Here is a 10,492-nt window from a genome sequence, read left to right as displayed (position 1 = left end):
TGGTGATGCCATCCAACCATCTCAGCCTCTGTTGTCCCTTTCTCCTCCTGCCTTCAATCTTGCCCAGCATCAAGGTCTTTTCTGAGTCAGTTCTTCAAATCAGGTGGCCAAAGTATTGGAGTTTCAGCTTCAGCATCAGTCCTTCCAATGAATATTCAGGACTGATTTCCTTTAGGATTGACTGGTTTGATCTCCTTGCTGTCCAAGGGACTCTCAAGAGTTTTCCCCAAAACCACAGTTCAAAAGCATCAATTCTTTGGCCCTCAGCTTTCTTTCTGTAAAAGGTCAGTAAAGCGGGCCCTAATCCAGTAAGAATATTGCCCTTATAAGAGGAAAATGCTGTGTAAGGACAGAGATATATAATGCCATGTAATAACAAAGGACAGACTGCAGTGGTCTTGTAGCGGTGGTCTTGCAGTGACTTGTAGGGGCAAGTCACAGATTGACTGTCACCTCTAGAAGCTAGGAAGAAGCAAGGACAGAATCTACCCAGAATCTCAGAGGGAGCATGGTCCTGCTGACACCTTGATTTTGGATTTCTAACTTCCGTAACTGTGAAAGAATAAATTTATGTTGTTTCAAACCACCCAGATTGTAGTACTTTATTATGATAGCCCTATCAAGTTAATCCAGTGTTCTCCTGTGGGCATCACACTGGAAGCATGTGAAGCCAGTTTGTTCAGTTATTGATGGTGCTAACATTCATTATTTGGTTAGGGTGGTGTAACAGTCATCTACTGCTGTGTGACAGATTACTGTAAAACTTAGCAATTTAAAATAGTAACCATGTGGGTGACTTCCCTGGTCCCATGGTTAAAAATTGCAGAGAAACTAAGCCTAGGCAATGATCACTAAGACCTGACTCAGGCAAATAAATAAAGTGATTAATTTAAAAAATAGCAACCATGTTATTTGCCCACCATCCTTTGGGTTATCAATTGCAGTTGGGCTCAGCTGGGCAGTTCTGTGGCATTGATGTAGGCTCACTTATACAGCTGCAGTCACTTGTCCGACAGTTGGGGCAGGTTGGTCTAAGGGCCTCAGCAGACATATTTCATCTTCACTCCCATAATTCATCCTCCAATAGGCTAAATCAGTCTTCTCATGGTGGTCTCAGGACAGCAAATAAGAGCAAGTCCTGATGAGCACCTACTTTTCAGTCTCCTGTTTCCATCACATTTACGAATGTTCCATTAGCAGTGGTTCCGAAGATCTTCGGGTGGTAGCTCTGCCCCACAAATAGATTAAGATGGTTAGGAAGGTGTTCTGTCTCCCTGAGTCTGCGCCTGCAGAGACCATATGAAAGGCAGGGTCGGAGAGACAGAGGTTGGGAGGTTGAAAGGCTGTACTGGGACAAACAGAGACTGTGACCTTCCTTGGGGGACAGAGCTAGGGACTGAGCCGATATTGAGGGGGTTTCAGGAAGGGTGCCCCGCTGTCCCTGACTCTGTGTTGGCCTGGGTGCCTGTCGGCCTCGCTCCAGGGCTTTTGGAGCACAGCTGCCGTTTGGTGGGCCTGGGCGGGAGTGGGGGAGGGATGGGGGGGCGGGGTGGGAAAGCGAATAAAAGCAGAGAGGGCTCGGCCCGCGGCCGAAGCTACTGCGCTGTGGGCCTGTGCGTGGCCTACGGGCTGGAGACGGTGCAGGCGAGACCCCAGGCCACGGCCAACGCGGGGCTGTGAGGGTGTCCCCGAAAGGCTTTCCCGCCTCTGGCCAAGAAGGAAGGAGGCTGCGCTGCCGCAGGGTGTCGGGCGGGGCAGAGGCGCCGGTGGCGGGGTGCCTTTCCCTGGGGCGCAAAAGCAACCAGCACCTCCTTCGAGCCGGAATCGAACCAGCGACCTAAGGATGACCACACGTGTCGGATCTACAGTCCTCCGCTCTACCAGCTGAGCTATCGAAGGGTGCGCGCCACCAAGCGGCCGGGGACCTTACTTTCTCCGGAAATGCCGCAACACCTCACTGGGACGCCCGAGGTGAGACTGACCGGGCTGGTCGGAAGCCCCTTTGAAGAGAGCGTTTAAGTGCCGTTTAAGTGCTCTTAAGTGTCGTTAGTTCAAAATACTCATTTGAATAAAATGGTATTATTTGCTGTGGCACGTTGTGCCACCCTTCAAAGCCAGCATCATCTTGCCTGCATTCCGCAGGTCTCCTCTGGATCTCCCTGCTTTCGCTCTGCCACCTTTACAGCCAGAGTGATTTTCCCTCCTTTGCTAGGGGAGTGTGGGCAAGAGGGGTGGGGGTGCGGTGTGGAGGGTTTAGATGAAGCTGCCTCTCTTCTGGAAACTTCTGGTTCACTCAGACTTGAACCCTTACAAAGGTCTACAAGACCCTCAGTTCTTGTCCCCACGCAGTCACCTCTCTGTTTCTGTACCACTCTTAAATTTTGTTCTGTACTCAGGACCTCCTTGCTATTCTCCAGACCCAGTCCCACCTGAACACTGCTCTAGCTGACCTTTTGCTAGGGATGCTCTTCCCAGACAGCCCCATGACTAGCCCCCTCCTCCCTCCAGTCTGCTCACACTGTCACCTTCTCCAGGGAGCCTTCCCTGACCACCGAAATCAACATAGCAACCTGCCTCCTTATAGCAACTCCCATCCGCTTTTCCTCCTTGGTTTTTTTCTTTTCTTTTTCATAGCTCTTAACATACTAATTAATTTACCTACTGTGTCTCTTGTCAATTTTCTCCCACCCCACACCCCTTTCTCTAAGTAAAATAGGAATATCAAGAGGCCTTTTTGTTGCCAAATTCCTGAACAGTGTCTGGCATTCAGTACATAGTTGTTGAGTGGAAAAGTGCCCAGTACTGTCAAAGAGGAGATCAGGATATAAAAGAAGGGGCCAGGAGCCAAGGTTTGCCCAGGGGGATGTGGAGAATTATCTTCTTTGGTCACAAAATAGAGCATTTAAGTTGAGAACTATAGAGTTCGCAGCAGGTAGCAACCCCTCCAAACCATTTCCTGCACTAAGAGACCTGACCAGACTCAAGCCTGGCTTTCAGCAGCATAAGGTCCTGTCCCTGCCTTGGCCTCCACCCCCATTAAAATGTCTGTCTCATCCCAGACATAGAAAACAAACTTACGGTTACTAAAGGGGAAAGGTGGGGAGAAGACAGAATTGGGGATTAACATATCCACACTACTATATATAAAACAGATAAACAAAGAGGACCTACTGTATAGCACACAGGACTATACTCATTATTTTGTAATAACATGCGAATAGAGTCTACAGTATATATAATACTGTCTCAAAAAATCTAACACCTGACACAGGCCCCTGATCTCCGTTTTTTCTTTCTTTCTTTCCTTTGGCTTCTGTATGCTGCATTTCTGGTTCCCTGGTCTGGGTAACTCCTGCCCGCATAGAGATCAGAGTCTTAACCACTGAACCGCCAGGAAGGTCGCCTAACTGCCATTTGTTAGAGCATTCATTTAAAAGGGCTTGCAATTGTGAAGATGGTTTTCTCTTAGTCCAAAGGGTCTCTCTTTGGGCTGGGAGCCATTCCTTTGAAGTGTAAGCAAGAAGGATAGGGCCTCTGTCTCCCACTTTCTGTGCGAGGACCCAACCTAACTTCAGTAACTGCCCGCTGACAAACACGGCTGGCCTGCCTCTCCACTGACCGGTGGTGTTTCACTGCTGCCTCTTCTGAGCCCCCTCCCTCTCATCCTCTCTTTAAAACGCTCCGCTCCCCTCGCCCATTCCGGAATGCAGCTGGTCAGCTCTGTCCCCTGCTGTCAGTATTCACTGAATAAAGTCTCTTTGACCACTTTCTCTGCGGTCTGCTGTGTTTCTCTTCGACCACGTCAGATCGGAAAGGACCGAAGGACACCTGGGGGGCCGCCCAGTGTCTGCCCGTTGGGGCAGCAGGCGGGGGTGGGGGGTGGGATGCGGGGGCGAGGCCCAAGGGCAAGGGCTCCTGACCCCGAGCACCCCGAGCTCTCACCTGGTTTTCTGCAATAGGACCCCGCGCTTTCCTTCCAGCATCACTAGGATAGGCTGCATATCCCGAAGCACTTTCTTCACTTTTACTTAAAAAGACACCGTGAAGAAACATTACCACGCTTTCCTATTAAGGCGGCTTTAGCGCTTAATGTAAACCGGCAAATAGGTCTTTCCTGAGCTTTCCATGACTAGAAAATAAGTTCAGACAGGGAACTGCAAAAAAAGGGCTGATATTTTCTTCTTGTTGAAAGGAAGGTGAGACCAGACCCGAGTCCCGACCCACCCCTCAACTGCGGGGCACTGCGGTCTCGTGTCTTCCCAGGTTCCCACTCCAGGTCCAGACCGGTCGCCGCTCGCTCCCCTCACGAGACACCGCCGAGTCTCGGGTGGGGTTAGTAGGTCCCGCGCCCCCGCCTGGAAGAACATGACATCCGGGACATCCCGACAGGGGGCGTGGCGTATGTAGATGAGCGGCGCGCAGAGGCAGCTGGTCCCGCTCCTTCCGGCCCTCAGTGTCCTGCGTGTGTACACGCGGAGGTTCCTGAGGTTGTTCCCCGGGTGGGCGAGGCCGGGCCGAGGGGCGCGCAGGGGCTGAGTGTGCGGGGGTGGTGCGAGGGAAGTGACCGTGCGTGCAGAGTGGGGCGAGCTCGAGCGTGTTGGGCGGTGGGGGGAGCAGCAACTCGTATTTACCTGGCAGGGGAGATACCATGACCACGAAGGTGGTTTTCCCAGGGCGAGGCTTATCCATTGCACTCCGAGTGTGCTGACCCCTGTGATTTCCCCAAGCGTGGGAAACTCGACTGCATAATTTGTGGTAGTGGGGGACTGCGTTCGCCCTTTTCCTGATAGTCTAGTGTACCAATAATAGGTAAAATTGATAAAATGTGATAGTTAACTTACTACACTATGTTTGAGTTTATTGGACTTCGTCTTTTTCCAGTGTTTTTCGTTCTGTTGCTGTTGTATAGTTTGTGTCTTGAAGCCTTATGATCCTTTGGTTGATACAACTACGAACTCTTTTGAGTCGTGTGTTTGATTTTACCTCATTTCTGTTTCATTTTTTTTGCAAGCACCTGTCATTTTTCTAACAACTGTGGGGTTTTTTCGAAAAGAGGGGTTCTTGTTTGGATGATGAACGTTTTAAAACAAACTTTGGCATTTGTAGTATTAAAAATCAGAAATAGACCCATATAATATCTCACATAGTATTTATAAAGTCATTTATTGTTTCAGTTATGCCCGAGTTTGCCACCACTTAGACTGCAGCAAACCAGGCTTACCTGTCCTTCACTGTTTCTCAGAGTTGTTCAAACTCCTTGCTCATTGAGCGGGTGGTGCAATCCAACCATCTCATCATCATCCTGTATGTCACCCCTTTTCCTCCTGCCTTCAATCTTTACCAGCATCAGGGTCTTTTCCAATGAGTTAGCTGTTCGAATCAGGTGGCCAAAGTATTGAAGCTTCAGCATCAGTCTCTCCAACGAATATTCAGGGTCGATTTCATTTAGGATCGACTCGTTTGATCTCGCAGTCTAAGGGACTCTCAAGAAAGAGTCTTCTATCACTTGCATCTGGAATCTGAAAAAAAAAAAGTCTATAAAACGAAAACAATCACAAAACAAAGCTGGGGGGGCATGGATAAACTAGGAGTATGGGATTAATAGGTAGAACACTATATAAAAAAGAATATACTACATAGCAATTGAACTATATTCAATATCATAATAATTTATAATGGAAAAGAATCAACTGTACACCTGAAATTAACACAAGATTGTAACTCAACTAGTTTAATACATAAATTTTTTTTAACGAACCTGGAGGGAATTCCCTGGGGATCCCGTGTTTAGGGCTCCAGGCTTTCACTGATGGGGTGGGACATCAATCCCTGATAAAAGAACTAAGATCCCCAAAGCTGTGCAGGCCCCCCCAAAAGGCAGACTTTTTACATGTACAAGAGAATGCCCAAAGGAAGATAAATATCCCCAAAAGTGGCTAAGTAGTTCCTTTTATTGGCCCTGGTTCCTTTTGCTGGAGAATGATATTTAGAGACTAAAATCTGAGTCCTCTTGTTGATGAATACTGGTGTGTCAGTGCTAGCAAGTTCTGTACCTACTCAGTGGATTATATTCCATTATTATCATACCCTGATTTGGCAGTGGGACTCCTTTGAAACTGGCTCCTATGCGCTTGATATGCCCCCAAATCAGTCACCGTACATTTCTTCACTTTTCCAGGCTTGCATGTTCCTCTCCTAAGAGCCTCACCTCCCGTGGAAGCTGATGTGCCCCTTCGCCCTCCTGCCCACCATGACTTCGGGTCGCAGCGAGGCTTCCTGTGGAGTGATGGGGAAGGCTATCAGGCTCAAAGCAATCAGCACATCCAGGCTTAACTAGGCCAATAGGTATCCAGGCTTGGCTGCCCTTCTTCGCCCACCTACCCCAATTCCTGGGCATAGGAGGCTTCTTCCTGGAAGAGGTCAAGGTTCTGTGGGCTTCCTGGAGAGGGGGCTGGAATCCAGAGGGAGGGGCAGAGAGCACGGGTGTCCAGATTGGATGCTACAAACATTTCAGATCCCACTGGGTGTGTGCCCACCACCCAAGATTGCTAGCCCACCTTCCCTCAGCCCAGTGTGTTGCCACTCCCTGACCAGGCAGCAGGCACCTCTGCCCCTTTGAGGTTGGGGGACAGTGCCTCAGAGGCCCCCTGCCAGTCTCTGTGACACCCAGACCAGAATAGTTGGCCATGTGGTCATCAAAACCCACACCCCTTCCAACTTCCCCAAATCCAGGTCCCCAAGGATTGCACACCTCCACATCCCTTCGGGAATAGATCCAACAAAGGCCCAAGTTTCTTTCTTTTGGCCCCAACTGCTGGTCTTTACAGATGGTATCATTCAAGGCTGGGGTCTCTGCATCCACAAAGCAACAGACCTTTCTGGAAGGGCACTGGTTAGACTGCAGTGGCACAGCCCCTTAGGCCCAGGGAGACTCCAAAGACTCCAGGTCGGCGCATATTAGCAGTGGGACGATTAGAAGGGTTGAGACCAACAGGGCCGGGGGGTGGGGGTGGTGGTGGTGAGGGTGACCACAGGAGTTTGCCAGGAGAGGAAGACAAAGCAGAAACACAGTCTCCAGTTTGAGAGGCAGTTCAGTTCAGTTCAGGCGCTCAGTAGTGACAGACTCTTTGCGACCCCATGGACTGCAGCACGCCAGGCTTCCCTGTCTATCACCAACTCCTGGAGCCTACTCAAACTCATGTCCATTGAGCCGGTGATGCCATCCAACCATCTCATCCTCTGTCTTCCCTTTCTCCTCCTGCAACCAAAAGAGGGCTTGTGGTCTCAGGGGTCGGGGACGGCAGCCCTGTACCCCTGAGGTTTCAGAGAGCCACAGTGCCATCGGCTGGTGAGTTTGGGTGGAGTAGGGGCTTAGGGCAGGAGGAGGATCACGGGAAGGGGGCTCAGCTCACCCGTCTGCCCGCACCAGCTGCTCGAAGGCCTCATCCACGTTGAGGCGCAGTTTGGCAGAAGGTTCGAAGTAGGCCACGTGGTGCGAGGCAGTGAAGGTGGAGGCTTCAGGTCGGGGGACCTGGGGCGCGGGGGGGATAAGGAGGAGTCAGATGCCTGCAGTCAAGGCTAATCCCGGGCGGGGAGGCAGAAAGACACACTGTGTTCTCTAACTGGGGTAAGTACTGCGGAGGCTCAAGTGTAGAGTCCTCTGTAATGGACTCCAACTGTAAGCAGAGTCTCTGGAGTTTCCCTCCCACAGGAAGGGAGGGAGAAAGTACCACTCCCTACTGTTCTCTGTACCCACACCCAAACCAGTCTGTCCCCAAAGTGAAGTTGCTCCTTCCTGATGACAGTCCAGCCAATTTCCTTCTGGGTGCTCTCTCCACTTCAACCTCTTTCTCCCAATGTAGCCGTAAGGACCCAGCACTAAAGTCAGCCACCTGGTGAGAACCTCCTCTGCTTTGCACTGGGGAGCAAAAGCAACCAGCACCTCCTTCGAGCCGGAATCGAACCAGCGACCTAAGGATGACCACACGTGTCGGATCTACAGTCCTCCGCTCTACCAGCTGAGCTATCGAAGGGTGCGCGCCACCAAGCGGCCGGGGACCTTACTTTCTCCGGAAATGCCGCAACACCTCACTGGGACGCCCGAGGTGAGACCGTCCGGCTTGGTCGGAAGCCCCTTTGAAGAGACCGGTGCGCTCACCGCCGGGGCGCCGGGTGAGGGTGCGAGGACCCGGCAATCCTGCGGGGTGGCTGCGGCCTGGGCGTGGTGGTGGCCGGCATCCGGGCGCCGAGTTTCAAGATGCCTCGTTTCCTCTCCGCCGTCCCTCTTTCTACAAGTGGGGACCGCGGCCTGAAAGCGGGGAAGAGGGCTAGGGGAGAGGCTTCGAGAAATGGATGATGCGGGAGGCCGGGCCGAGGAGAGGGGCACCGGGGAGCCGGCTGCCAAACGCCTAGCCAGCCACCTGGTGCTCTTTAAGTGCCGTCAGTTCAAACTACTCCTTTGGTCAAAATGGTATTATTTGCTGTGGCACGTTGTGCCACCCTTCAAAGCCAGTATCATCTTGCCTGCATTCTGCAGGTTTCCTATGGATCTCCCTGCTTTCGCTCGGCCACCTTTACAGCCAGAATGATTTTCTCTCCTTTGCTAGAGGAGTTGTGGAAGAGGGGTGGGGGTGGGGTGTGGAGGGTTTAGATGAAGCTGCCTCTCTTCTGGAAACTTCTGGTTCACTCAGACTTGAACCCTTACAAAGGTCTACAACGACCCTCCCTCAGTTCTTGTCCCCACGCAGTCACCTCTCTCAGTCTCGGTGCCATTCATAAACTTTGGTCTGTACTCAGGACCTTCTTGCTATTCTCCAGACACTGCTCTAACTGACCTTTTGCTAGGGATGCTCTTCCCAGACAGCCCTATGCCCATCCCCCTCCTCCCTCCAGTCTGCTCACATTGTCACCTTCTCCAGAGAGCCTCCCCTGACTACCGAAATCAACACAGCAACCTGCCTCCTTATAGCAGTTCCGCATCTCCTTTCCTTCCTCGTTTTTTTTTTCTTTCTTCATAGCTGTTAACATCTAACATACTAATTAATTTGCCCACGGTGTCTATTGTCAGTTTTCTCCCACCTCCACACCCCTTTCTCTAACTAAAATATGACGTCTAAAACATTTTGCCTTACACCTGAAACTAACACAACGTTGTAAACAACTATATTTCAATTAAAAATAATTTTTAAACGACCCCTCTGAGTAAGTCCAACACCTAACACAGGCCCCTGTCATACTTTTTCTTCCTTTCTTTTTTTGTCCGCGCTATGCTGCATTTCAGTTCCCTGGCCAGGGTAACCCGTGCCCCCCCGCCCCTGGAATTGGGCGCTCAGAGTCTTAACCACTGAACCGCCAGGAAGGTCGCTTGACTGCCCTTTGTTAGAGCATTCATTTAAAAGGGCTTGCAATTGTGAAGATGGTTTTCTCTTAGTCCAAAGAGTCTCTCTTTGGGCTGGGAGCCATTCCTTTGAAGTGTAAGCAAGAAGGATAGGGCCTCTGTCTCCCACTTTCTGTGCGAGGACCCAACCTAACTTCAGTAACTGCCCGCTGACAAACACGGCTGGCCTGCCTCTCTACTGACCGGTGGTGTTTCACTGCTGCCTCTTCTGAGCCCCCTCCCTCTCATCCTCTCTTTAAAACGCTCCGCTCCCCTCGCCCATTCCGGAATGCAGCTGGTCAGCTCTGTCCCCTGCTGTCAGTATTCACTGAATAAAGTCTCTTTGACCACTTTCTCTGCGGTCTGCTGTGTTTCTCTTCGACCACGTCAGATCGGAAAGGACCGAAGGACACCTGGGGGGCCGCCCAGTGTCTGCCCGTTGGGGCAGCAGGCGGGGGTGGGGGGTGGGATGCGGGGGCGAGGCCCAAGGGCAAGGGCTCCTGACCCCGAGCACCGCGCTCCGGGAGCCCCCGCCTGGTGCGGTGGAGGCGACCGCTCGCGCTCTCGCCTGGTTTTCTCTCTGCAATAGGACCCCGCGCTTTCCTTCCAGCATCACTAGGATAGGCTACATATCCCGAAGCACTTTCGTCACTTTTACTTAAAAAGACACCGTGAAGAAACATTACCACGCTTTCCTATTAAGAGGGCTTTAGCGCTTAATGTAAACCGGCAAATAGGTCTTTCCTGAGCTTTCCATGACTAGAAGATGAGTTCAGAGAGGCGAGGGCAAAAATGGGCTATTTTTCGCTGAAAGGAAGGAGAGACCAGACTCGAGCCCCGACCCACCCCCTCAACTGCGGGGCACCGCGAGCTCGCGTCTTCCCATGTCCCCCACGACTGGTCGCCGCTCGCCCGCGCGCTCCCCTCCCGAGACACCGGCGAGTCTCGGGTGGGGTTAGTAGGTCCTGCGCCCCGGCCTGGAAGAACATGACATCCGGGACATCCCGGCAGGGGGCGTGGCGTATGTAGATGAGCGGCGCGCAGAGGCTGCTGGTCCCGCTCCTCCCGGGCCTCGGTGTCCTGCGTGTGCACACGCGGAGGTTCCTGAGGTTGTTC

At 51.8% G+C, this 10,492-nt stretch overlaps 1 long non-coding RNA gene and 2 other non-coding genes across 3 annotated transcripts; all 3 read right to left on the bottom strand.

Moving 5' to 3' along the window:
* On the bottom strand, window positions 1,810–1,899 carry TRNAY-GUA. The gene is given in 2 exon segments: window positions 1,810–1,845; window positions 1,863–1,899. It is a non-coding gene; the product is annotated as a tRNA-Tyr (tRNA).
* LOC108638486 lies at window positions 5,419–7,121 on the bottom strand. Its single transcript, XR_001919833.1, has 4 exons — window positions 6,752–7,121; window positions 6,382–6,451; window positions 6,088–6,276; window positions 5,419–5,519 (listed from the first exon to the last, which is right to left on the bottom strand). It is a non-coding gene; the product is annotated as an uncharacterized LOC108638486 (long non-coding RNA).
* On the bottom strand, window positions 7,944–8,033 carry TRNAY-GUA. The gene is given in 2 exon segments: window positions 7,944–7,979; window positions 7,997–8,033. It is a non-coding gene; the product is annotated as a tRNA-Tyr (tRNA).

This window comes from Capra hircus, chromosome 21 (assembly GCF_001704415.2).
Source record: "Capra hircus breed San Clemente chromosome 21, ASM170441v1, whole genome shotgun sequence".
Taxonomy (NCBI): Eukaryota; Metazoa; Chordata; class Mammalia; order Artiodactyla; family Bovidae; genus Capra; species Capra hircus.
The sequence above is the reverse complement of the archived record's forward strand: the minus strand, read 5'-3'. Positions and strand labels throughout refer to the sequence as shown.